The sequence below is a fragment of the Hemitrygon akajei genome, chromosome 2 (genome assembly GCF_048418815.1).
Source record: "Hemitrygon akajei chromosome 2, sHemAka1.3, whole genome shotgun sequence".
Classification (NCBI taxonomy): domain Eukaryota; kingdom Metazoa; phylum Chordata; class Chondrichthyes; order Myliobatiformes; family Dasyatidae; genus Hemitrygon; species Hemitrygon akajei.
The window spans coordinates 146978268-147004679 of NC_133125.1; the positions used below are offsets into that span (position 1 = coordinate 146978268).

At 45.1% G+C, this 26412-nt stretch overlaps 1 protein-coding gene across 1 annotated transcript in view; it reads left to right on the forward strand.

The window, feature by feature from the left end:
* LOC140716624 (H-2 class II histocompatibility antigen, A-Q alpha chain-like) overlaps positions 1-19052 on the forward strand; it is a 45872-nt gene extending 26820 nt beyond the window's left edge. Inside the window, exon 5 of the mRNA XM_073029451.1 lies at positions 18907-19052. The gene's annotated coding sequence lies outside the window, so the exon portion shown is untranslated. The remainder of the gene's footprint in view (positions 1-18906) is intronic.
* Positions 19053-26412: the final 7360 nt, after the last annotated feature.

A 26412-nucleotide genomic window follows, 5' to 3' on the forward strand; every position in this document is an offset into this window, starting at 1 on the left:
GCTTGTATACACTGGAATTTAGAAGGATGAGAGGGGATCTGATTGAGACATATAAGATTATTAAGGGATTGGACACGCTGGAGGCAGGAAGCATGTTCCCGCTGATGGGTGAGTCCAGAACTAGAGGTCACAGTTTAAGAATAAGGGTAGGCCATTTAGAACAGAGATGTGGAAAAACTTTTTCACCCAGAGAGTGGTGGATATGTGGAATGCTCTGCCCCAGAAGGCAGTGGAGGCCAAGTCTCTGGATGCATTCAAGGGAGAGTTAGTTAGAGCTCTTATAGATAGCAGAGTCAAGGGATATGGGGAGAGGGCAGGAATGGGGTACTGATTGTGTATGATTAGCCATGATCACAGTGAATGCCGGTGCTGTCTAGAAGGGCCGAATGGCCTGCTCCTGCACCTATTGTCTATTGTCTGTTGTCTTAAGGGTGAAAGGAGGGACGGCTACAAGACCCGGAGTCCGCGGACCGGATCAAGACCCGGAAAGCAGGCTCCAGACCGGACCATAACAAATATCCTATCCTCCAACAATACCAAATAAAGCGGTCAAAAGATTAGGCTTAAAATTTACTTTAAAAAGTACCAAGAAGGTTTGAAATACTTCTTTCCAATATTTTTCAAGACTCAGACATGTCCAAAACATATGAATGAGTGAAGCTTCTCCATTATTACATTTATCACAATAAGGAGATATAGCCAAATAGAAGCAAGACAACTTATCCTTGGTCATATGGGCTCTATGGACCACTTTAAATTGTAGGAGAGAGTGGCGAGCACATAACGATGAAGTGTTAACAACTGCTAACCACTTATTTGGTTTGTTCTGCTTATTTCACTATCACTATGCTAGTTTTGTTAGTTTTTTATCACTATATAGATCATACTTCTTTGCTGGTTTTGTAATAAAGGATCGAACATACATTTTTCAACTTGGAACTCAATTATTTGGAAGCATATCACACAGTGTCAAATCCCTCACTCAGTCTCTCAGCGGTTTTGGCTTGTTTTTCAAGTAACTACTTCATTTTGTCAACAAAAAATAATAGTTATACCAAATGAATACCACTCTATAGTGAAGGATTGCCTCAGACCTGTTGGTCTGACCTGTCTCCACAAGACTGGATCATCTTGTGGTAGGATTATCTGTGACCTTTTCTTGATTCATACTGTGTTCAAACATTCATAAAGGCTTTTGAAAACAGTGTTGAAGGAAAGACCGACAGCCAAAGTGACTGCCTCTATTTCCTTGACCAGTACATTAGGGGTTGCCCTACAGAACTTGTCAGAAGTTACCAGCATGACACCCCTAAGAAAGGATATGTTAAGGCTAAGGTTTTACTGTAGGGACATTTGGTAATGAACAAAACTGCATCTGCCTACATGCAAAAGGCTTTTTCTTTGGTACCTATCAAATCTGAAAACATGAAGGCTCTTCAAGACTACAGTCTTTTTCTTAAGAGGCTGTTGCAAAGCTATGGAAGAAGTGCAGTACATGAGTTGGATGGACATGCCTGCCAAAATGTCGATAGTTATAAAGAAATTGCCCTATATGTTGGCGATAAATGGAGAACAGTGATCTGGAAACTGCAGGAAGGGCACAACCGTAAGGCTCCTTTCACTGACATTGTTGATTTTTTTGAAAGGAAAGTAAAGATAATAACAGACCTGTTATCTGAGAATACACAGATGCTCCATCTGCTACAGTAAGTAAAGGCGTGAACTAGAAAAAGTCACAATTTTGTTTTAAGACTAAAGGAAGTAGTTTTGCCATGACTGTGGCTACTGTGAGAAGTAAAACTAAAACTGAACCTGGAACTAATGGAAGGGAAATGGATTCATCAGTCTAAGCAGGCCATCTGTTTTGTGAGGTTGAACTTGCATTGGATTTCTGCCCTCATGGAGAAAAAGGTTCATTGTGAGAAGATTGCCTTCATAAAGGAAAATGATGTCTGATTTGCAACACACACAGAGTGCTGGAGGAACTCAGCAGGCCAGGTAGCATCTATGGAAAAGAGTACAGTCAACATTTCGGGCCGAGACCCTTCAACAGGAGTCTGCTTTGTCTGCTTGTGTACGGGACACATCAGCAAGGATTGCAGGAAGCATAGTTCATACAAGGTATGCAGTGGCAAGCATCCTAGAATACTTCATATTCACTCTGATGAAAAGGGTTTAGAATCCAAACAAGCTGTGAAAGAATCAGACACAACAGTGAGTAGTGCCCTGGTATCTAATGGCCTTACAGGGGCTGACGATCATGATCGTAAACTTCCCATAATTCCAGTACAAGTGAAGTCTAAAAAGGGGAACAAGACAATGGTTACTTATGCTTTCCTAGATCAAGGCAGTACAATAGTTTTTTCTACAGTGGGCCTGATGACCACGCTCAACATTCACAGGAACAAGGACATGCATTCTCATACACACCATGGGTCAAGAGAAGGTAATGAGAAGCTACATTGTTTCAGGATTAGAAGTGGCTGGCTTAGATGGTTAAACTATTGTGAGCTACCTAACATCTATACACTGGAAACTATGCATGTCCACAGAGGAGAAACTCCACGTAGGAGGGATCTCCAGGGATAGTCTCACCTGAAACATCTCCATTTGCCAGAGAGAGATTCAGAAATTGAGCTGCAGATAGGGACAAATGTGCCTAAAGCATTGGAGCTGTTGCAAGTGATTCACAGTGTTAATAATGGACCTTATGCAATTAGAACAATGTTGGGTTGGACTGTGAATGGAGATGATGGTGATGGGAAAGACTGTGGACAGCCTAAGCTGACAGTTAACAGGATCTCAGTTTTGAACTTGGAAGAGGTTTGGCAATGGCAGTTCAAGGCAGACTTCCCTGAATGCAGTTAGAATGAACAACTTGGTTTGTCAAGAGAAGGTCACAAGTTCATGGAGCAAGTTGCAAATTCTGCAAAACTGGTGGATGGCCACTACCAGAAAAAAGGTTAATATGCCAAATAAGAAGAAGATTGCAGAACAGTGCGTTCTAAATCTCAGAGGTTTAGGAAGGATTTGTCATTTCTCACTGACTACACAGATTTCATGAAGGATGTAATTTCCAGAGATTATGCCAAAAGAGTGTCAGCAGAGGATCTGGAATACAGTGATGTTAAAGTCTGGGATATTCCACATCATGGTGTTTACCACCCCAGAAAAGGAAAACTTCATGTTGTGTTTAGCAGTCGAGTAACTTTTCAGGGAGTGCCACTTAATGCTCAGATTTTACAGGGACAAATTCTTACTAACTCACTGATTGAGGTCATGGCCATATTCAGAAAGTAACCAGTGGTGATCATGACAGATATTGGATCAGTGTTTCACCAGCAGAAGATGCAGCTCTGCTGAGGTTTCTCTGGTTTCTTTGGTGGCCGGATGGAGACATCAGGCAAGATATGGTGTACTTTAGAATTTTGGTACATCTCTTTGGAATGACTTCACCCCTGAGCTGTGCCAACTTTGCCCTTAGGAAATGTACAAAAGACAATGCAGAACAGTTCAGCTGTGAGACAATGGGTAAGGTTTTGCATTGCTTCTACGTTGATGACTGCCTTGTGTCAGTGTCCTTTTAGGAAGAAATTTCTCTATCATGACCTGGTATCCATTTGTGCTAAAGGTAGCTTCCAACACACAAAGTAGATAAGCAACAGATATACTGTGCTAGCTGTTATATCAGAAGAGAAAAGAGTGAAAGACATGAAGGATTTGGATTTGGATCAATATATACCTTCAGTGGAGAGAGTACTGGGTGTACAATGATGAATTTAGTCTGATACTTTCAAGTTTAAGATCATGATCCAAGATAGACCACTCACTAGAAGGCAGATCCTCTCCACAGTTAGTTCCATCTATGATCCTTTAGGAATCTTGAGTCTGGTGGTGCTATCCGCTATGAAGATCCTGTAAGATCTACAAAAGAAAGAATTTGTCTGGGATCAGTTGCTCACGAGTGGACAAGCTGGCTGGAAGAACTCTGATGGTTGGAAGATTTCAAGGTTGTTAAATATATGAAGCCCCTGGATTTTAGTGAAGTTATTGCTGCAGTTACATCACTCTACGTACACAAGTGAAGATGGCAATGGAGTAGAGACCTACCTATTGTTACACAACATTCACTCTCAGTTGCAAAGTGCCTTGTTCATTGGAAAATCTAGGATAGCTCCACTGAAGTCAGTTTTCATCCTCCAGATGGAGCTCACTGCTGTTACAATGGCAAGCTGTATGGACACATTGTGGAGGAGGGAGTTGCAAATGCAGCTTCATGACTCAGTTTTTGGACTGATAGTACTTGTGTACTGAAGAATATCAAGAATGAAACTTTCAAGTTTTGAATCTTCATTAAAAAACAGACATTTTTAAGGTTTCACAGGCATGTAAATGGAGGTATGTAAAAACTAAGCAACTCAGTTGATGTGGTCTCTAGTGGGTTGAAGGTGAAAGCATTTCTGAAGAATAAAACATGGGTGTCAGGGCCTCAATATCATCTTCTGCTTGAAATCCCAATTGTTCTGGAGAACTCCTACAACATGATCCGGAAGTCAAGAGTACTGTTACAATCAACGCTGTTCAGATTGGAGAGGAGGTGGACCCAATAACATGTATAATCTATCACTTCTCATCTAGGGCCCATTTGAGGAAGACAGTGGCCTAAATTTTGAATTTAAGAACTTGCTCTTGTTTTTCGTTGGAAGAGGAAGCAATTGAACATTGCTTTTGCTCAGTTTGACTTGGATGAGTATAACAATGATATTCTTTGGAGAGAGAGATTGAGAAGGCCAATGGTCAGATTGGCCGAGATTGTCTCTTAATGGAGGAACTCAGAAAAGCTGAAATAGTGATCATTTGGGTTTGCCAAAGGAAGAGATTTGCTAATGAATTCTCAAGTCTGCAAAGAGGAGAAAGCGCAAAAATGAACAGCCATATTTTCAAGCTTTATCCAGTACTTGAAGGTGGCACCTTGGTTGACAGCTTAGTAGGATAGCCATGCCTGAAGAGTCTGAACATCTTGTTATACTGGCAAAGGATCTTTACGTCTCAGACATCATTCTGAGGCATGTACATCAAGAGGTGGGACATGCTGGTCATAACCACATGTTGTCCAGGTTGCACCAAAGATACATTGTTCCTGGCACTAGTACAGCTATAAGAAGAATCCTGTTTAAGTTTGTTGTCTGTTGATGGATGCACACAGCTCCAGGATGCCAGCAGATGGCAGATCTACCTCTGGACGGACTCTCTCCTGACAGTCCTCTATTTACATGTGTAGGTGTGGACTACTTTGGAAATTTTGAGGTGAAGAGCAGAAGTACAGGGAAGAGGTATGGGGTCATATTTACCTGTCTAGCTATACGAGGTGTTCACATTGAAATGGCATCTTTTTTAGACACAGACTACTTTGTTCATGCACTTCAATGCAAGACAAGGACAGGCTTATGAACTGTGCTGTGATAATGGAACAAACTTTGTTGGTGCTGAATGTAAATTGAAAGAAGCCATTGAGAAGTGGAACCATTCACATATCAGTGTTGTCCTTTTACAGAAAGTAATTAAGTGGATTTTTAAACTTCCAGCTGAATTTCATCATGGAGGAACATGGGAGAAGTTGGTCAGGTCTATGCAAAAGGTCCTCAATTCCACCATGCAAGTATGGAATCTTTTCAAAGAGGGTTTCTGCACAGTTCTTTATGAAGCCGAGGCTATAATCAATGGTCATCCAATTACTAAGGAATCCTCTGATCCCAATGATTTAGAAGCATTAACACTCAACCATGTGTTGCTTCTGAAGACCTCACCAGACTTACCACCAGGAGAGTTCCAAAAGGAACTTGTCGTAGATGGAAGCATGTCAATAGATGTCAAACTGGTTTTGGAAACAGTGGGTCAAGAGTACTTAACACAGTTCCAGGAACATCAAAAATGTTCAGGTATAAAGCACAATTTCTTCCCAGGAGACATTGTGCTTATAGTTGATGACACAGTGTCTTGCAACTTATGGATCTTGGGAAGAGTCATTCAAGTCTTTCCAGACAGAAGATGATATGTGCACCAGCTGTCGGGACAGGTCTATAACCAAGATCTGTCTTCCACAGGAGGCAGAGGTTTGATGAAATACAGCTCTAGAAAATTAACTTCAAGTTATTTGACTTCATGACTTTGACTTGACAGAAAGTGGTGGTGAAGATCACTCTTGCAGGGCTAACTGCTGGTAACCTCTGGCTTATATGATAGTTACATGACTAGGCTTGAAGAAGAAAGAGGATATTTGCATAAAGTTAAGATGTTATCCTTGAAGAATTTGTCTCCTATTTTTGTAGCATATAGTTGTAATTATCATAGTGTAGTAAATAGGAGCTGGGATGTAGGAGCCATGTATCTATTTTCTGTCTGTCTGTATTGTATTTTGTGTTGCGTGGTTTTATTATGGGTTATGGCGATTTGGCATGCAGGTTGGGGAGTGGTGGAAGCAATGAGTATAGTCATGTATTCACACTTTGTGTATTTAGTTTAAGTTAGAGAGAGAATTGGAAGGATATGGTTTTATTTTGTTGATTGCTAACTTTGCTTATTTTGCTATCGCTATGCTAATTTTGGTAGTTTTTTTATCTCAATATTAGATCATTCATCCTTGCTAGTTTTCTAATAAGGGATCAAATGTACTTTTTTCCACTTGGAACTCAGTTATTTGGAAGCATGTCATACAGTGTTGATTCCCTCACTCAGTCTCTCAGTTTTGGTATGTTTTCAAGTAATCACTACATCTCCCACTGGCTATCACCTGCTGCAAGGCAAAGGTGTGGACAAGGTGAAGCTTTCACAAAGAAATCTGTAGATGTTGGAAATTCAAGCAACACACACAAAATGCCGGTGGAACGCAGCAGGCCAGGCAGCACCTATAGGGAGAAGCGCTGTCAACATTTAGGGCCGAGACCCTTCGTCAGGTGAAGCTTTGCCGCTTCTCACATTCAATGATGGATGGAGACTTTGTGCTCCAGAGGACTGCTGAGTGGGGACCAGCAAGAAGAGCTATTCAAGGGGATGGGACACTGGCAATGCGAAGATGTAGAAAAGGCATGTAATAAAGGGCAATGTTACAAAAGGCATGAGGGATTTCAATATGCAGATAGACTGAGAAAATCAGATTAGTGCTGGATCCCAAGAGAGTAGATTTATAGAATGGCTATGAGATGGCTTTTTAGAGCAGCCTGTGGTTGAGCCTATAAGGGAAAAGGCAGTTCTGGATTGGGTGTTGTATAATAAACCAGATTTTATTATTATTATTATGACTTTATTGTCACAAAACAATTGATACTAGAGCATACAATCATCACAGTGATATTTGATTCTGCGCTTCGTGCTCCCTGGAGTACAAATCGATAGTAAATATAATAAAAATTTAAATTATAAGTCATAAATAGAAAATAGAAACTGGAAAGTAAGGTAGTGCAAAAAAAACCGAGAGACAGGTCCGGATATTTGGAAGGCACGGCCCAGATCCGGGTCAGGATCCGTTCAGCAGTTGGAAAGAAGCTGTTCCCAAATCTGGCCAGATGTGTCTTCAAGCTCCTGAACCTTCTCCCAGAGGGAAGGTGAGTCATGTCCTTGATTATCCTGGCAGCACTGCTCCGACAGCGTGTGGTGTAAAGTGAGTCCAAGGATGGAAGATTGGTTTGTGTGATGTGCTGGGCTATGTTCACAATCTTCTGCAGCCTCTTCCGGTCTTGGACAGGACACCTTCCATACCAGGTTGTGATGCACCCTAGAAGAATGCTTTCTATGATGCATCTATAAAAATTAGTGAGGGTTTTAGGGGACAGGCCAAATTTCTTCAGCTTTCTCAGAAAATAAAGGTGGTGGTGGGTCTTCTTGACAGTGGACTCTGCTTGGTTAGACCAAGTCAGGTCATTTGTGATATTCACCCCGAGAAGCTTAAAGCTTTTGACCTGTTCCACCTGCGCACCACCGATGTAGATGGGGTCATGCGGTCCGCTACTCCTTCTGAAGTCAACAACCAATTCCTTCGTCTTGCTGACGTTGAGGGATAGGTTATTGTCTTCGCACCATGCCACCAGGTTCTTAATTTCCTCTCTGTACTCAGACTCATCATTACCCAAGATACGGCCTACAATTGTGGTGTCATCAGCAAATTTATATACTGAGTTCGATGGAAACTTGGCTACACAATCATGGGTGTACAGTGAGTACAGCAGGGGCTGAGTACACAGCCTTGTGGGGCACCGGTGCTCAGAGTGATTGTAGAGGAGAGCTTGTCCCCTATTTTTTACAGCCTGGGTCCTATCTGTGAGGAAGTTGAAGATCCAGCTTCAGATCTGAGTGCTAAGACCCAGGTTCCGGAGCTTAGGAATCAGTTTATTCGGGATGATGGTATTAAAGGCGGAGCTGTAGTCAATGAAAAGGAGCCTAACATATGCGTCTTTATTCTCCAGGTGTTCCAAGGAGGAATGTAGTGCCAGAGAGATGGCATCTGCCGATTTCATTAGGGAATTTGAAGTAAAGGAACACTTTGGAGGCAGTGATCATAATATGATATTTACTCTGAAGTTTGAGAGAGAGAGGCTTTAATCAGATATAGATAGATAGATACTTTATTCATCCCCATGGGGAAATTCAACCTTTTTTCCAATGTCCCATACACTTGTTGTAGCAAAAACTAATTACATACAATACTTAACTCAGTAAAAATATGATATGCATCTAAATCACTAACTCAAAAAGCATTAATAATAGCTTTAAAAAAAAAAGTTCTTAAGTCCTGGCGGTTGAATTGTAAAGCCTAATGGCATTGGGGAGTATTGACCTCTTCATCCTGTCTGAGGAGCATTGCATCGACAGTAACCTGTCGCTGAAACTGCTTCTCTGTCTCTGGATATATATCAGTATTACTCTGGAGTAAAGAGGACTACGGTGGCATGAGGGAAGAGCTGGACAAAGTCAATTGAAAAGAGACACCAGCAGGGATCAAATTCACAAATCAAAAGTGCAAAGGAATTTCTCAGAGGTTAACTTGCAGGTTGATTCGCTAATAAGGAAAGGAAATTAACTGGTAGCATTCATTTCAAAAGGACTAGAATATGAAGTTGTGTATATAATGCTGAGGCTTTGGTCAGACTGCAGTTTAGGATCTAAAAAAGAGATATGTTATCATTGGAGAGGCTCAAGAGGAGACTTGCAAGAATTACCTCAAAAATGAGAAGGTTAATATATGATGAGCAGGGGCTACGTGGGGAAGATGGGTTCTTCTCTTACTAGAGAGCAAGAGCAGAGTAGGTGGAGGAAGCCCCTCAATTATTGTAGTAGTTTGAATACCCCCCTCCCAGTGCTGTTAATATGTATGAATTTAATAGAACAGTATGGGAAGCATTGATCATGTATGTAAAGAATGAAAAGGAATTGAATGGTTTATTCCTGTAAATAGTTTTTTTTATTTTGATTAAAGTTTATTTTGTTTATACAAAAAAGTGCTGCTGGGCCTGGTGCAGTGTTTCCATTACTATATTGGAGCCTTTGAGAAGGGGGTTGGGAAATAGCAAGAGGAATAAACCAAGTCTCCCAATATGAAACATTTCACACTTAACTGAATTAAACTCTGTCAATTCTTTGCCCATATCTGTAACTGATCTATAACTCGCTGTATTTGTTGATAACCCTTTACACTGTCCACAACTCCATCAACCTTGGTATCACCTAATCTACCCATCTACATTTCCATCCAAATGATAGATGTAACATCACAAATAACAGAGGTCCCAGCACCAGTTCTTTACACTTGTATGAGTTACAGGCCGTGTAACATCATCCCCAGCACATGAATGTAAAAAATGGTTGTTACTCTGAATCCAATGCAGCATTATAAAAACAGAAAAAGCATAGAAATCATAATAAATATAAATATAAAGGCAAGCCTATAAAGCAAAATTCACAAGTAAATTGAGTGTGGTTGTATATGCATAAGATTAGTTTATATACATATACTAATTATATGTACATAAAGTGACAATAGGTACAGGAATAGGTCATCCTCCCCCACCGCCGCTCCACAATCCCATGTCTCGCAGGTCCAACTGCCAGTTCCTGGGTCTACACAGACTCCACCTTCCTCTCACCCCACCATCCCTGAACACCCCAAACCTCCCTTCTCCTCAGACACCACCAACCCTGTGGTAAACCATGTATATCTGTCTGGACACGCCCCTCTGCTGACTGCTCCTGTGGCTCCTCCCACAGACCCCTGTATAAAGGTGTCACCATGGAGTGTTCAGGGTAGGGGTCTGGTTCTCCCGTGTCCTCCTGCCCATCAGGTAAGACCACATAGGCATGCTGGGGGCTCACATGAAGTAGGTGAACCCTCTCGACCATCGGGGAGTATTTATTGCTCCTCGCATGTTTCCGGAGCAGCACTGGCCCTGGGGATGTCAGCCAAGCCGGTAGGGTGGTCCCAGTGGCAGACTTCCTGGGAAAAGAAAAGAGACGCTCATGAGGGGTGGCATTGGTGGATGTACATAACAGGGAGTGGATGGAGTGGAGTGCCTTGGGGAGGACCTCCTGCCAGCGAGAGACCAGCAATCCCTTTGACCTAAGGGCTAGGAGTGTGGCCTTCCACACTGTGGCTTTCTCCCTCTCCACCTGTCCATTCCCCCAGGGATTATAGCTCATGGTCCTACTAGTAGCAATGCCCCTAGCCAGCAGGTACTGGCACAGCTCGTCACTCATAAACAAGGACCCTCTGTCACTGTGGATATAGCAGGGATATCCGAACAGAGTGAAGAACTGGCGCAGGGCCTTTATGACTGACGTGGCAGTGGTATCGGGGCAGGGGATGGCAAAGGGGAACCGCGAGTACTTGTCGATGATGTTAAGAAAGTACACATTGCGGTCGGTGGAGGGAAGGGGGCCCTTAAAGTTGACACTCAGTCGCTCAAAGGGGCGGGTGGCCTTGATAAGTTGTGCCTTTTCAGGACGGTAGAAGTGCGGTTTGCACTCAGCGCAGACTTGGCAGTCCCTGGTCATCGTCCTGATCTCCTCAAGAGAGTAAGGCAGGTTCCGGGCTTTCACGAAATGGAAAAGCCGGGTGACCCCCGGGTGGCAAAGATCTGCATAGAGGGCGTATAGCCGGTCGAGCTGCGTGCTGGCGCATGTTCCCCGGGATAGGGCATTAGGGGGCTCATTGAGCCTTCCAGGCCGGTACAGGATGTAGGTGGAGCTGTAGGTGGAGAGTTCTATTCTCCACCTTAAAATTTTATCATTTTTGATTTTGCCCTGCTGTTGGTTGCTAAACACGAACGCAACTGAGCGCTGGTCGGTCAGCAAGGTGAACCTTTTGCCAGCGAGATAGTGCTCCAGTGCCTAATAGCTTCACTATGGCCTGGGCTTCTTTTTCCACCGCGAAGTGCCGAATTTCAGGGCCTAGAAGAGTACGAGAGAAGAATGCTACCGGTATTCCTGCCTGATTGAGGGTAGCAGCCAGTGCAAAGTCAGAGGCGTCACTCTCTACTTGGAAGGGAATGGTCTTGTCCACCACATGCATCGTTGCTTTGGCAATGTCCCCTTTAATGCGGCTGAAGGCCGCGTGGGCCTCGGCAGAGAGGGGAAATGCGGTGGACTTGACCGGGAACGGGCCTTATCAGCGTAGTGAGGGACCCATTGGGCGTAATAGGAAAAGAAGCCCAGGCACCTTTTGAGGGCTCTGAGGGTGGTGGGAAGAGGGAGTTCCAACAGGGGCCGCATACGGTCGGGGTCAGGGCCAATGACTCCATTCTCTACGACACACCCAAGGAGAGCAAGTCGGGTGGTTCCAAACACACACTTGTCCCTGTTATAGGTAAGGTTAAAAGCTTTGGCTGCTTGGAAAAATTTTTGGAGGTTGTTGTCGTGATCCTGCCGGTCGTGACCGCAGATGGTGATATTATCCAGATATGGGAACATGGCCTTCAGTTGGCACTGGTCCACCATCCGGTCCATTTCCCTCTGGAAGACTGACACCATTCGTAACACCGAAGGGGATGTGCAGGAAGTGATAGAGCCTGCCGCCCACTTCGAAGGCGGTGTAGGGGCGGTCCTCCGGGCGGATGGGGAGCTGGTGGTAAGCGGATTTTAGGTCTATGGTCGAGTACACATTGTACTGAGCTATCTGATTGACCATATCCGCGATGCGGGGTAGGGGGTACGCGTCAAGCTGGGTGAACCTATTGATGGTCTGGCTATAGTCCACGACCATCCTATTTTTCTCCCCGTTCCGAACAACGACCACCTGGGCCCTCCAAGGACTTGTGCTTGGCTCAATGATCCCCTCCCTGAGCAGCCGCTGCACCTCTGACTGAATGAAGGCCCTGTCCCCCGCACTGTAACTCCTGCGTTTAGTTGCCACAAGTTTACAGTCGGGGGTCAGGTTGGCGAACAGCGGTGGGGAAGGGATCTTGAGGGTGGAGAGGCCGCAAGTGGTGTCCGTAGTGCGGCTGTCGGCATGGTGTTGTGTGGGATGTGCGGGTTGGTGTGTGTGTGTGTGTGGTCAGTAGCGGGGTATGTGACAAATTCCTACAGAACTGAGGATTTCTGACAGTGCTTGGTGGGAGGGGCCCATCATACTCCATTGTCACACTTTTCAGGTGGCTCTGGAAGTCGAGCCCCAATAGCACAGGGGCACACAGTTGAGGCATGACTAGTAATGTAAAGTCTCGATATTCTGTGCCCTGCACCACTAGTGTCGCTACACTACCCCCCCCCCCCCCCCCCCCCGGATGTCTGTTGTATGCGACCCAGAAGCCATGGCAACCCTCTGGCTTACCGGCCATGTCACGAGTCCGCAATGTTGCACCGTGTCCAGGTGGATAAAACTCTCCGTGCTGCCCATGTCAAACAGGCAGCTAGTCCTGTGCCCCTCCACCAGGATGTCCATCATTGACCTTGCGAGCTGGTGTGGAGCGCTTTGGTCGAGGGTCATGGAGGCCAGAGTTGAATCGCTGTCTTGGTCCGGTGCGGTGGGGTGCCCGGTAAGTACCCGTGGGTCATAGGTGGTGCGAGGTGGCGCCGACCAAGATTGCCACCCCCATGCCTCGCACGCAGCAGCAGGCAGGAAAGATGGCAAACCCCATGCCTTGCACGCGGCGCTGCTCGATTCCGCTCGCGGTTTGGACTTACAGGCCTTGGCAAAGTGGCCCTTCTTTCCGCAGCTGGAGCAGGTAGCTTCTCGGGCCGGGCAACTTCTTCGGGGGTGCTTCTTGAGTCCGCAGAAGTAACATTTCGCGGACTTGCGACTGGCAGCAGCCATGGTCGATTTGCCGGCGGGTTGCGGGGTCTGCGGCGTCCACGAAGCCAGCGGGAGATTGCACGCCTGGAGAGCATCAGAGTTGTGCAGAGCGGCCTCCAGCATATCAGCCAGCTCAATCGCGGAATGTAAGGTAAGATCAGCATGTTCCAGCACGTACGCTGACCTGATCCCTGTGACGAAGACGTCTCTTACTAGGAGCTGTGACATGTTGTTTGGCCATCAGCCCCTGGCAATCGCAGGCCCGCACGAGTGTCTGTAGGGCCCGGACAAACTGAGCGTTCGATTCTCCTGCCCGCTACTGCTCCGTTGCTAAGCGATGTCTTGCATAGACGGTATTTACTGGCCGCAGGTATTGTCTTCTGAGGGTGCTCATCGCGCCGTCGTAACTCGGCTGGTCTCTAATCATCGAGTAGACTGTGGACTGACCCTGGAGAGGAGAACTCTGTGCTTCGCAGCGGACTCCAAACTCCTCCAGGTATGATTCGAAGCAGGCTAGCCAGAATTTGAAAGCATTTCCAGCCTCAGGTGTTCGCGGGTCGATGTCCAATTTGTCAGGCCTCAAAACGTGTTCCATGCTTTAAATATACTGCTAATAAAATTGATGCACTATCAATAACTCCAAAAGACTGGAAGTAGAGTAAGTACTGAAAGGCTTTTATTAACAGTAAAATGGATCCACGTTCATGCTGGATGACCACCCTGGACTGTGGGAGGAGCCACAGGAGCAGTCAGCAGAGCGGCGTGTCCAGACAGATATACATGGTTTACCACAAACCCCCTTCCCCCCTCTGATCCTAGCTCTCATCCATGCCGGGTTTTCACCATTCCCTCTGACCTTCCCCTCTCTGAGGCAGAATGTTCTGTCCTCAGTAAGGGCCTCACCTTTGTTCCCCTGCTCTCACACCTCAGTGAGTTTTGTGCCCGCCATGATGCTTAGCTTTTCCTCCCTCACCTCCGTCTTCAAGCAAGGACTCTCCACCCTGCACCGATATGACCCCCTTCTCCCCTCTTCAACCATCCTCCTCTTCCTGGGCACCTCACCCTGGTCTTCTGCCTGCTCTGGACCTTTTCATTGCCAACTGCTGATGGGACATTAACCGTCTAGACCTGCACCTCCTTTCTCCATTTCCAACCTCACTCCTTCTGAGCACTGTACTCTCCACTCCTTCTGCACCAATCCTAACAACACCATCAAACCCACAGACAAGGGAGGTGCTGGCGCCTGACCTCTATCTCGCTGAGGCTCAGCGTCAACTCACAGACACCTCCTCTTACTTACCCCTCGAATAGGATCCCACTAATGAGCACCAGGCAATTGTCTCCCACACCATCACCAACCTTATCAGCTCTGGGGATCTCCCATCCACTGCCACCAATCTCATAGTTCCCACACCCCTGCACTTTCTGTTTCTACTTCCTACTCAAGATCCACAACCCCACTTGTCCAGGTAGACCCATTGCTTCAGCTTGTACCTGCCCCACTGAACTCATATCAGCATATCTTGACTCTGTTTTATCCCCCTAGTTTAGTCCCTTTTTACCTACATTCGTGACACTTCACACGCTCTTAATCTTCTCAAGTATTTTGTTCCCTGGCCCCCATCATCTTATTTTTACAATGGATGTCCCAGTCCCTGTACACCTCCATCCTCCACCAGGAAGGCCTCTAAGCAGCTCTCTGTTTTTTTCTGGATTCCAGGCCTAACCAGTGCTCCTCCACCACCACTCTCCTCCACCTAGCAGAATTTGTCCTCACTCTCAATAATTTCTCCTTTGGCTCTTCCCACTTCCTTCAAACAAAAGGGGTAGCCATGGACACTCGCATAGGTCCCAGAAATGCCTGTGTGTTTGTTAGCTATGTGGAACAGTCTAAGTTCCAAGCCTCACTGGTCTATCCCCCACTTTTCCAATGCTACATCAACAACTGCATTGGTGCTGCTTCCTGCACCCATGCCGAGCTCATCGACTTCATCTGCTTTCCTCCAGCTTCCACCCTCAAATTTAAATGGCCCATTTCTGACAACTCCCTCCCCTTTCTCAATCTCTCTGTCTCTATCTCTGGAGACAGTTTATCCAATTTGGGTAACTTCCAAACTGATTGGATGAACATCAATTTCTCAAACTTCTGGTAATGCTCCCCAACCCCCTCTCCTTCACCATTCCCCATAATTTTAGCAAGAGGAACTCTCCTAGGTAGCAGCAGGGTAAATGAAAACAGAGTAGGACAGTCACTGTGTCTATGTAGGTCTGAGGTGTGGAGTGTAGGCATTGCATGGAGGGGTGAAGGGTGCTGAGGGGCTAAGAAGTGGAGTGATGTGGATGTAGTGGTGGTGGCGGCACGGGTTAGTAGGTGGAGGTATTGATCTGCCTGATGCCTTGGGAGAAGGAACTGTTTTTCAGTCTAGTGTTCCTAGTGTGAATGCTAGCCTCTTCTCTGATGGGAGAGGAACAAACAGTCCATAACTAGGGTGGGTGGGATCCTTCATGATATTTCTGGACTTTTCCCAGGACTATTTTCTGTTGTGTCCTTGATGGCGGGGAGGCTGGTGCCGATGATGCATTGGGCAGTTTTAATTACCCATTATAGAGCCTTCCTGTCTGCTGCAGTACAGTTTCCATATCACATGGTGATGGAACATGTTAGCATGCTCTCAACTTTGCATCTTTAGAAGGTCTTGAGTGTTGATGTGCATAGTTATGCTCTCTTCAGCACCTTTGAAAGTACAGGCATTTGTGAATTTTCTTGACTGTGCAGGATGAGCTCTTGGACCATGGGAGATTGTTCAAGATGTGCACTCCCAGGAGTTTGAAACTGCTTGCAGTTTCCACCGCTGTGCCACTGATATGTGAGTGGTGCAGATTTTTCTGAAGTCCATAACCATTTCCTTTGTCTTGTTGGCATTAAGGAAAAAGTTATTTTGCCTGGAACCAGGTTTAGAGCTTCCACCTCCTCTCTGCAGGCATCTCAACATTGTTGGTGATGAGCCTCATCACTGTCATGTCATTGGTGAACCTGAAAATGGGATTGCTGAAGGGTTTGGCTGTGCAGTCTTGTATGAGCCCTGCACACAGCCCACTAAGAGGCAATAATTCACAAAAACCCACTACCATCACCCTCAGTCTCCTATTGCCAAGTCAAGTTTGGATCCAATTTGCCCCTTTGCTCTGGATTCCATGGATTCCTAGCCTTTTGGACCAGTGTCCCATGTGGGACCTTGTCAAGTACAATACACTGCATCCACCATGGTCACTGCACTGTCCTCATCAATACATTTTGTTATATTCTCAATGAATACAATCAGAATGATTCGCCTTTGGCCATCTCTGAGCAGTCACAGTCTTTCCAAGTGATCATTAATCCTGTTTCTTAGAAATTTTTACAGTAACTACTCCAGTAGCGATGTTAGGCTCAGAGGTCCACAGTTACCATGCTCTTCCTTGATGACCTTGAAAAGGTGGAACATATTTGCCATCCTGTCATCATCTGGTTTCCTACTTGTGACTGGCACAGATGTAAAATTCTCAGTCAGATCCCCAAAAGTCTATTGCCCTGTTTTTCATAGTGGTCTAGGATAAACATCATCCGGCTAACTAAGGCATGAAGTATCTACTCTTTATTTATGGAGACTTGCACTAGACTTTTACCTTCCCCTTCACTGCATTCTCCAACTGCACAGTCAAAGGTCATGAGGGCAGGGGGCAAGCCTGAGACTTTCAAATATATTATTACTGCTGTGTACATACATCTACTGATGCTTCTGGACACATCTTCAGTGATGTTCTTGGAATCATCGGGTGTTTCAGGTCTTTCAACATCATACACCCTTCTCCAGGTGACCCAGCTGGGGCTGATCAGACCCCAGCTTGTGTCCAAATGGCTAGCTACTTATGACTCCATGGCTCCCCTCTTTTGAGCCACAGCCATCTTGAGGCCCTCTCTGCCCCATCTGTGGTCCTGCAGATGGCTCTCCTCTTCCTCTGTCCCTCGATGCCCAAATTGCTGAAGGCTCTGGCTAAGGAACGGGCTGTGAATCCCCTACAACCAACTTCCACTGGGCTGACAATGATTGCTGTCATGGCTTGTAGCTTCCTATCGACCTCTCCCTTCGCCTCCACAGTATTATGGAGAAAAAAATTGAGGGTAACACAGTGGTACAACTATAGAGTCATTGCCTCTCAGATCAAGAGCTTTGAGTTCGTTACTGACTTTAAATGCTTTCTGTGTAAAGCTTGCACATTCTCCCTGTGACTAAGTGGATTTCCCCAGATGCAACGTTTTCCTCCCATATCCCAAAGATATGATGGTTGGTTTACCATCCAGGGCCCTAAACAGTCCTTCCAGGTGAGGCAACACTTCACCTGTGAGTCTGTTGGGGTTATACACTGTGTCCGGTGCTCCTGCTGTGGCCTCCTGTATATCGGTGAGACCGAACATAGATTTTGAGACCACTTTGTCGAGCACCTATGCTCCATTCGCCAGAAAAGGCAGGATCTTCCAGTGACTGCCCATGTTAATTCTGTTTCCCATTCCCATTCCAACATGTTAATCCATAGAATACATACACAACACTGGAAGAACTCAGCAAGTCAGGCAGCATCCGTGAGAAAAGAGTAGCCAACGTTTCAGGCTGAGACCCTTCATCAGGACCGTTCATCAGATTCCTGATGAAGGGTCTCGGCCCGAAATGTTGGCTACTCTTTTCTCACGGATGCTGCCTGACCTGCTAAGTTCTTCCAGCGTTGTGTACATATTCTTTGACCCACAGCATCCGCAGTTGTATTTTTGTATGTTAATCCATAGTTTCCTCTACTATCGTGATGATCCAACTGTCTCAGGTTCGAGTCTCCAACCTGATGGCATGAACATCAATTTCTCAAACTTCTGGTAATGACCCTCCCCTCTCCTTTACAATTTCCCATTCCCTTTTCCCTCTCTCACCTATCTTCTTGCCTGCCCATTGCCTCCCTCTATTGCTCCTCCCCCTTTTCTTTCTTCCATGGCCTTCTCTCCTCTCCAATCAGATTTCCCCATCTCCAGCCCTTTATCTCTTTCAGCAATCAACTTCCCAGCTCTTTAATTTACCCCTCCCCCACCTAGTTTCACCTATCACCTTATGTCTCACCCTCCCCTCCCCCCAACTTTTAACTCTGATTCCTCATCTGTTTTTTCTCTGGTCTTGCTGAAGTGTCTCGGCCCGAAACTGTCGACTGTACTCTTTTCCATTGGTGCTGCCTAACCTGCTGAGTTCCTCTATCATTTTGTGTGTGTTGACAGGATCATTCAATCTCTTGTTATAATTAATAGTCTCTAATCCAGCCAACCTGTTTGTAAATCTCTACTACACCTTCACGTCCTTCTGTAATGCAGTGACCAGAATTGCACACAATACTCAGTTCTTCCCGTTCTGTGTTTGTGTCAAGCCCCCTCTATGTTTTCTGACATCATGATAATGAATAGATCTGCTGAGAGCGGCTTGCAATGAGTTGCCAGGTTCTAGTATGATCTTGAGGCCGAACAGCATCCTCTTGATATCAGTATGCATTAGGCTTCCGATGTAAATCATCCCCTGTGAGATATGTCCTCATTAATCTTATCTTTCTTCCTCCAGATCAACAGTCCAGGGCCCGCCCAGAGACTGCCTCCATCTACCGATTCATCTCGGCCCACTTATAAGACGAGCATTCGATCCACGAATCCGATGGATAACGCCCAACTGAAGCCATTCCTGCAGCAATAAACCTTCAACTTCAGTAACCGGTCTCCATTGGTCTGTTTGTTGTACCACATTGGTTAATCCCGGGTCAGAGATGGGTAATCATTCCCCAAGCAGGGTCCCAGTTGATGGCTCCAGTGTTGCAGGGTGCTCCAGAGTCAGACGGAGAATGTGGGGAAATGCGTGTGGGAAATGATCTGTATGACCCTAACACATCCTCAGAATAGAGGGGCATCCTTTTAGAATGGAGGTGAGGAGGAATATCTTTAGCTGGAGAGCGGTGAGTATGTGGAACCTGATGAAGGGTTTCAGTCATAGAGGGATACCATAAAAGGGACCTTTTCCATAGATGCTGCCTGACTTGCTGAGTTCCTTCGAAATGTGTGTATTGCTTGGATTTCTAGCATCTGCCGTTTTTCCCTTGTTTGGAATCTGTGGAATTCTTTGCTACAGGCAGCTGTGGAGACCAAGTCTTTATGTATATTTAAGGCACAGGTTCGGGCATGAAGCGATACGGGGAGAAGGTAGGAGATTGGGGCTGAGAAAAATCGTATTGAAATGACGGAGCAGACTCAATGGACCAGATGGCCTAATTCTGCTCCTATACCTTATGGACTTATGGTCTAATGCATCTCCTGTCTAGAAACGGAAGTGTGTTCAGTCACTCCCCGCCCACCAGTGGACATTGATGCACCATCAATAACTCTCTGAGACGTGAGGCAAGATATAGGCTTTTATTGACTGGAAGAAAGAACAAGCAGCAATTGACCACCATGCTACATCCTGGAGACTGAGGGCCGGGCTTAGGCCTCAATCGCCTTTATACCAGGGTCTGTGGGAGGAGCCACGGTCAGTGGGAGGGGCCACAGGAGCAGTCAGCAGGGGGCGTGTCCAGACAGGTATTTGTAGTTCACCACAGACACGATGTTCGCAGTCGGAAGCCGAAGCTTTAACTCGCATATCGCGACCTTTCAATTCACGTCAGTTCCAGGGGCTGTGACTGAGCGGGTCCTAACTCACACCGAAATCACAATGAGAGAGTTTATACCAGGATAATTGTTTTCCTGTTGTCTGAAACAATTACACCAGGGTAGGTAAACCCCTTTTGGTGAAACAACGTTGGGAATGCAATGTGGAGGCGGGGGTGTAGAGATCTTGGCGTAGCCCCCAAACAGTGGGTGCAGGGTGTATGGCCAGGCAGTTCCTCACACTAGATCACAGCCCGGGGTTTAATCTGACCAGCTCAGATCCCCAACGCTCCTGTCCTGCATAAACCGACCTCGTTCCATTTTCCTGGCAGTCACAATCCCCATCCTCTTATCAACATTTCCGTACTAAAAAAAAGTGTATTGCCAGTGTGTCAACACTACAACAGAAACACTATAAACTATAATAATAATAACTAACACCAAATTAAAATATTCCCATCATCTGTGGTACCATTTATACCTTTTCATTGCCCAACTGTTCCGGAACACCTCCATGGTGGCTGTGGATACAACGTGTTCTTTCTTCAGCTATACCTGGGAGCGAGCGTACTTCCTGGAAAATTTCCAGTCAGCTCGGGCCATCCCCTTCACTACATGCCTCCAGGACCCACAGATAGCTAATTTGGCCATCCGCACGAGCAAGTTTACCAGGACACCCTCCTCTCATTCCGCCCCTTCCCGACTGGATGACAAATATAAAGAAGGTGGGGCTGAATGCAACGAGAAGGCGAGGAGCACACCTGAAGATAGGCAAATAGGGTTGCAGCCTCACCACTCCGAGTACAGGCTTATAAAATTATTACAGAGCTCCATCTCAGGACTCCAATGTACAAGGGAAGGACACCAGAATATCCACTGGGAACTCACTCACTCCCAGGTGAAAATACTGAAAGCCATGGTATGTATGGACTGTGAAGGGGGGGTGGAGTGGACAAAGAAATGAAGGATACAAAGTGGTAACCCCTATGGGTATTTCCTAACTGCACCTTGGAATGGCATTGTGGGTGTTGACAAGATATGGCTCAAGTTGTGTAGTACCAGCTCTCAAATAAGATTTTGGGGCCTGAGTCTGATAAGCAATTCCGACTGAGCGGAATCGTTCCACGCATCTAATCCAAACCAATACCCGATAAGGTTGGTCGTTCTGTCAGCCTGGTCCCAGCTGAGGCAACTATGTCCCAGGCTTTTAGTAGGCCCCAATATGCTACAAAAACCCTATGGACAACTGCACTATCCATAGGGTTGCCATGAGTCGACCGACAGAGTCTCAATGGCACTCAACAACAGATAGACACCAGGCAACCCCTGCAGATCATGAAGGCAGCCGCCTCTCCAGAGTACATCATCAACATGTCCCACCTAGGAGGGTGCTCGGCGTATACAGGAATTTCTACAAGGTTCTGAAGCAGAGATACCATAAGACACAGGAGCAGAATTAGACCATTCAACCCATCAAGTTTGTTCTGGCATTCCTTCATGACTGACTTATTATCCTTCTCAACGCCATTCTCCTGCCTTCATCTTTGAAGTCCTGACTAATCAAGACCTATCAACCTCTGCTGTAAATATATCCAATAACTTGGCTTCCATAGCCTTCTGTGGTAATGATTTTCACTGATTCATCATCCTCTGGCTAAAAAAATTCCTCCTCATCTCCATTTTAAAGGGATATCCTTGTACTGTGAGGCTGTGTCCTCTGATCTTAGAGTGCCCCAGTACAGGAAACAACCTCTCAACGTCCAATCTGTGTAAACCTTTTAATATTTGATAGTTTTCAATGAGACTCCCTCCCCACTGCCCCCATTCTTCTAAACTCCAGTGAGTACAGGCTCAGACCTATCAAATGCTCCTCATACATTAACCCTTTCATTCCCAGAATAATTCCTATAACCATCCTCTGGATGCTGCACATCTTTTCTAAGATAAGGGGCCTAAAACAGCTCATAACACTCCAAGTGCTGTCCGACCATTGCCTTATATAGCATCAGCAGTACGTTGTTGCATTTATATTCTAGCCCTCTTGAAATATATGCTAACGTTGCATTTGCCTTCCTCACCACCAACTTAACCTGAAAGTTAACCTTTAGAGAATCCTGCACAAGGACTCCCAAGTCCCTTTGCACCTCTGAATTTTAAAGTTTTCTCCTCATTTATAAAATAGCCTACATTTTTATTCCTTCTACCATACATTTCCCTACATTATATTCCATCTGCCACTTCCTTGCCCATTCACCTAATCTGTTTAAATCCTTCTGCAGACTCCCAGCTTTCTCAAAACTACCTGCCCTTCCACCTATCTTTGTAACATCTACAAACTTGGTTAGTATACCATCATCCAAATCATATAATGTGAAAAGAAGTGGTCCCAACACTGACCTTTGAGGAATACCACTAGTTACCAGCAACAAACTGGAAAAGAGCCCATTTATTCTTACTCTTTGCCTCCTGCTAGTCAGCCAATCTTCTACCCATGCTAGATTCTTTCCTGTGATACCACAGGCTCTTATCTTGTTAAGCAGCCTCATGTGCCACTCCATGTCAAAGGCCTTCTGAGAGCCGTCAACTGTATATGTAGTCACACCAGCCACTGTCCATCTGTCAGATCATTGATGCAAAGAACCAGTATTTTTTATTGGCTCAGAAGTCCTCTCACTCAGTCATACTGTCATAGGACACTATGGCACAGAAACATGCCCTTCAGCCCTCCTAGTCTATGCCAAACAGCTACTCTTCTTAGTCCCATCAACCTGTAACCGGATCATACCCCTCCCATTCATGTATTTATCCAGACTTCTCTTAAATGTTATAATCTAACCTGCATCCAACATTTCCATTTGTAACTTGTTCCACACTCACACCAGCATCTGAATGAAGTTCCATAATAATCAGAATCAGAATCAGGTTTATTATCACCGGCATGTGTCATGAAATTTGTTAACAGCAGCAGCAGTTCAATGCAATACATGATAATATAGAAATAAAAAAATAAAAAATAAATAAGTAAATCAATTACTGTATGTATATTGGATAGAATAAAAATAGTGTAAAAACAAATAACATATATTGTAAAAAGTGATGTAGTATTCATGGGTTCAATATCAATTTATGAATCGTCTGCTAGAGGGGAAGAAGCTGTTCCTGAATCACTGAGTGTGTGCATTCAGGCTTCTGTACCTCCTACCTGATGTAACATTGAGAAGTGGGCATGCCCTGGGTGATGGCGTCCTGAATAATGGATGTTGCCTTTCTGAGGCACTGCTACGTGAAGATGTCTTGGATACTACGGAAGGTTGTACCCAAGATGGAGCTAAATAAATTTATGACATGTCCCCCTTAAACCTTAACCTATGACCTCTATTTCTAATCTTAATGAACCTCAGTGGGAAAAGCCTGCTAACATTTAGCCTATCTATAATCCTCAATATTTTGTATACCACCTCTCATTCTCCTATGCTCCACTTGGGACACCTCTCACTACCAAGTAGAAAAATCAACCACCATGGCGTGTTGGGACAGTGAACTAGGGCTAGGAATTAGAGGGTGTGGAGCAGTAATTCATACAGGTACCTCCTACCTGAATCTTTGCATGGTATTCTAGGTGTCAATGAGATATAGCTCGAGTTATATGGTACCAGCTCCCAGATAAGATTCTGGGGCCTAGGTACAATGAACAACTCTGTCTGAGCAGAAGTGAGGCCAGCCAGAATCTTCCAAGGACTTGAGTTGCACCAACACCCAGTGAGATAGGGCAGTTCCCTCAGCAAGGACATCACCCTTCGCTAGTGTAGGTGTTGTAGTTGGAAGCAACCATGTTCCAGACTTTTAGTAGGTACCATTAGAAGTTCTACTGATCACCATGGTTGATACCTTCTGCGTGTGGCTAAGTCTCCAGACCTCTGGAGAAAGTACAACTCCAGTACATGCAACTTTAGAGGATTCTCGGTGAACATGAATCTCAGGGTTCTGAGGTCAAGAGTCACTAATCCTGTATGTTTACACAACAGTTCACTATCTACCCTCTCCCACTCTGGAGATGCAGGACCATCGTAGAAACCCAAGTTTCCTGTCACCCCAGAAGTCCATTCACTTCCTCTGGATTTTACTGGAAAAAACAGGGAGTGAAGTTAATGTGACCATCCAATACCACAACATAAAGGCCACCAATTGGTTTACAACTGCACCCTACCTCAGTAGGAAAGCACTCTAAGGAGGCCTGACCAGTTCACCAAGGTCCATTGGGCCATGACCTTTGCCTCCAGGTCCTGCCAGTTCACCAGTCAGTTCTCCCCCGAAGGGCTCAGGGAGACTCCCAGATAGAGGAGATGTGTGGTACTCCATGTAAATGGTCTCATCTCCTCCAGCAGGGAGTTCACCTACCACTCACCAGCTAAGAGTCAAACATTTTGGCCAATTGATCCCGGCAAAGGACACTTCCAAGATGACCTCCTTGCACTCACACACCCTCCACAGGTCATGGGGATTTGAAACCATAAAGAGCCTATAGCTGACATAGGATAGAAGTTAATATCTATGTTTAGCTCGTGCAGGACCTGACTAGTTAACACTGTGCAGATGGTGTACAACTGGCTAGACAAAGGGCACACCCAACTACTCAAGATTCACTGACCTTGATGAAGCACTCTGAGGCACAGTATAAGAGTCCCCTGGGCAACAAAAGCTGATCTTAACTGAAAAACCTTCATATGGTGCTGTGTCTTCAGCACCATGCTGTGTCTGCAACACTGTTATGTCCTATTTTTTCATTGAAATTTGAATTTATGCAAATTTAAAATTTCAAAGCAGATAAGCTTCAAAGCCAGTTTAGCAGAACTCTCAATGCCCAGTTCCTGGTCTTGTGAATGGCTCCTTTGTCCAGGCCTAGGAGCAAACAAATCAGGAAATTCCCCAACCAACACACACTCCCCCATCCTTCTGCGCCATCCCAAGATTGGGTGTCTGAAGATTGGGCAGATGGGTTTGAATTGAACTGAAACTGAAAATTGACTAAAACTGAAACAGACACAGTTGCTCTTCTGAATCTATACTGTATATATATATCAAGGGAATGGCTGAAGTCTTCTCTTTCTTCTCAGTCCTTTGGGATTGAGGATGACCTAGTTCTGTACCAATTCTATCAGTTCTCAGGTGCCTGATGAGTTGAATAGGGGACCCACAGATTTTGCCACAGATGGGGTAGAAGATACTTCCCAGAACAAGTGTCTAATAGTCAGGGAGACAGTATATTTCTACTGTTGTTAATACTGGACATCATTTCTCTCCTGGTGAAGAGAATTAAGGACCTCCATTTCATCTGAATGCTCTTTCTTTGCTTTGAAGCAACTGGGGTCAAATTTCTGTAAGTTGGTGGATTCTATGAGAATGTATTTGAACTATTTCCTGCATCCACCAACTAATATCTTAACATGACTGAGCATGGACTGGTGCATCTGTTTCTGCAGTCTGGTGTCAGGCAATAAAACAATGTGGCTGCCCATTAGAGCTGTGGTCCTGATGTTTTTTGCCCTTCCTGGATGCTTTTCCTGGATTGGGATGATTTTGCACAGGCTGCATTGGTTCTACATCTCCAGCATGTTGTGGTACACACTATGGTTAGTCAATGTCTCAGAAGGCAGCATCTAAAGTAATCAAAGTGATGGGAATTTCTTCATAACAACTGAACTGTAGTCAGGCTAGGTAATAAGATATGCAAATCAACATGACAGATTCCACTAAGCTTGCATTTTTATCCAAATCTTTGAAAATCAGAATCATTGCTCAGATGAAACCAGCTATCCTTTCTAAACAACAATCAGTCAGAACTCTATCCAATCAAATGCCAACCAAGACATAATGGTGTGACAGAAGTCACATAGTATGTCAGTGGGATGGAAGAAAGTGACTCAATGGTTAAATTATCATCAAGAAATCTTGGCCAGCAATCCAGAGACTTGAGTTCAAATCCTATCACAACAGCTGTGGAATTTACTAAATACATTTAATGTTCTGGAATTTGGAAGCAACAACAATTAGTAAAGATGACTGTGAAAATTATTGGATTGTCATGAAAGATATCTAATACATAAATGCTATCTCCATATAGGTGACTGTTATAAAGAGAGGCAAGCCACTCAGTTGTCCTATTATTGTTACATTAAAAGGAAAAAAGAACAAAATTATAAAGACCACCTAACATTTGGACACGTACAAGGATAGGACAGATTTGTAACATAAAACCGTAAGACATAGGGCAGAATTAGGCCATTTGTCTCATTGAGCCTGTTCTATCATAGCTGATTTTTTTTTCTCTCATACCCATTCTCCTACATTCTCTCTGTAAATATGAACCCCTTTACCAACAAGTACCTATCAATCTCTGCCATGGATACCTCAAGTCTCCATGGGAGGAAATTAC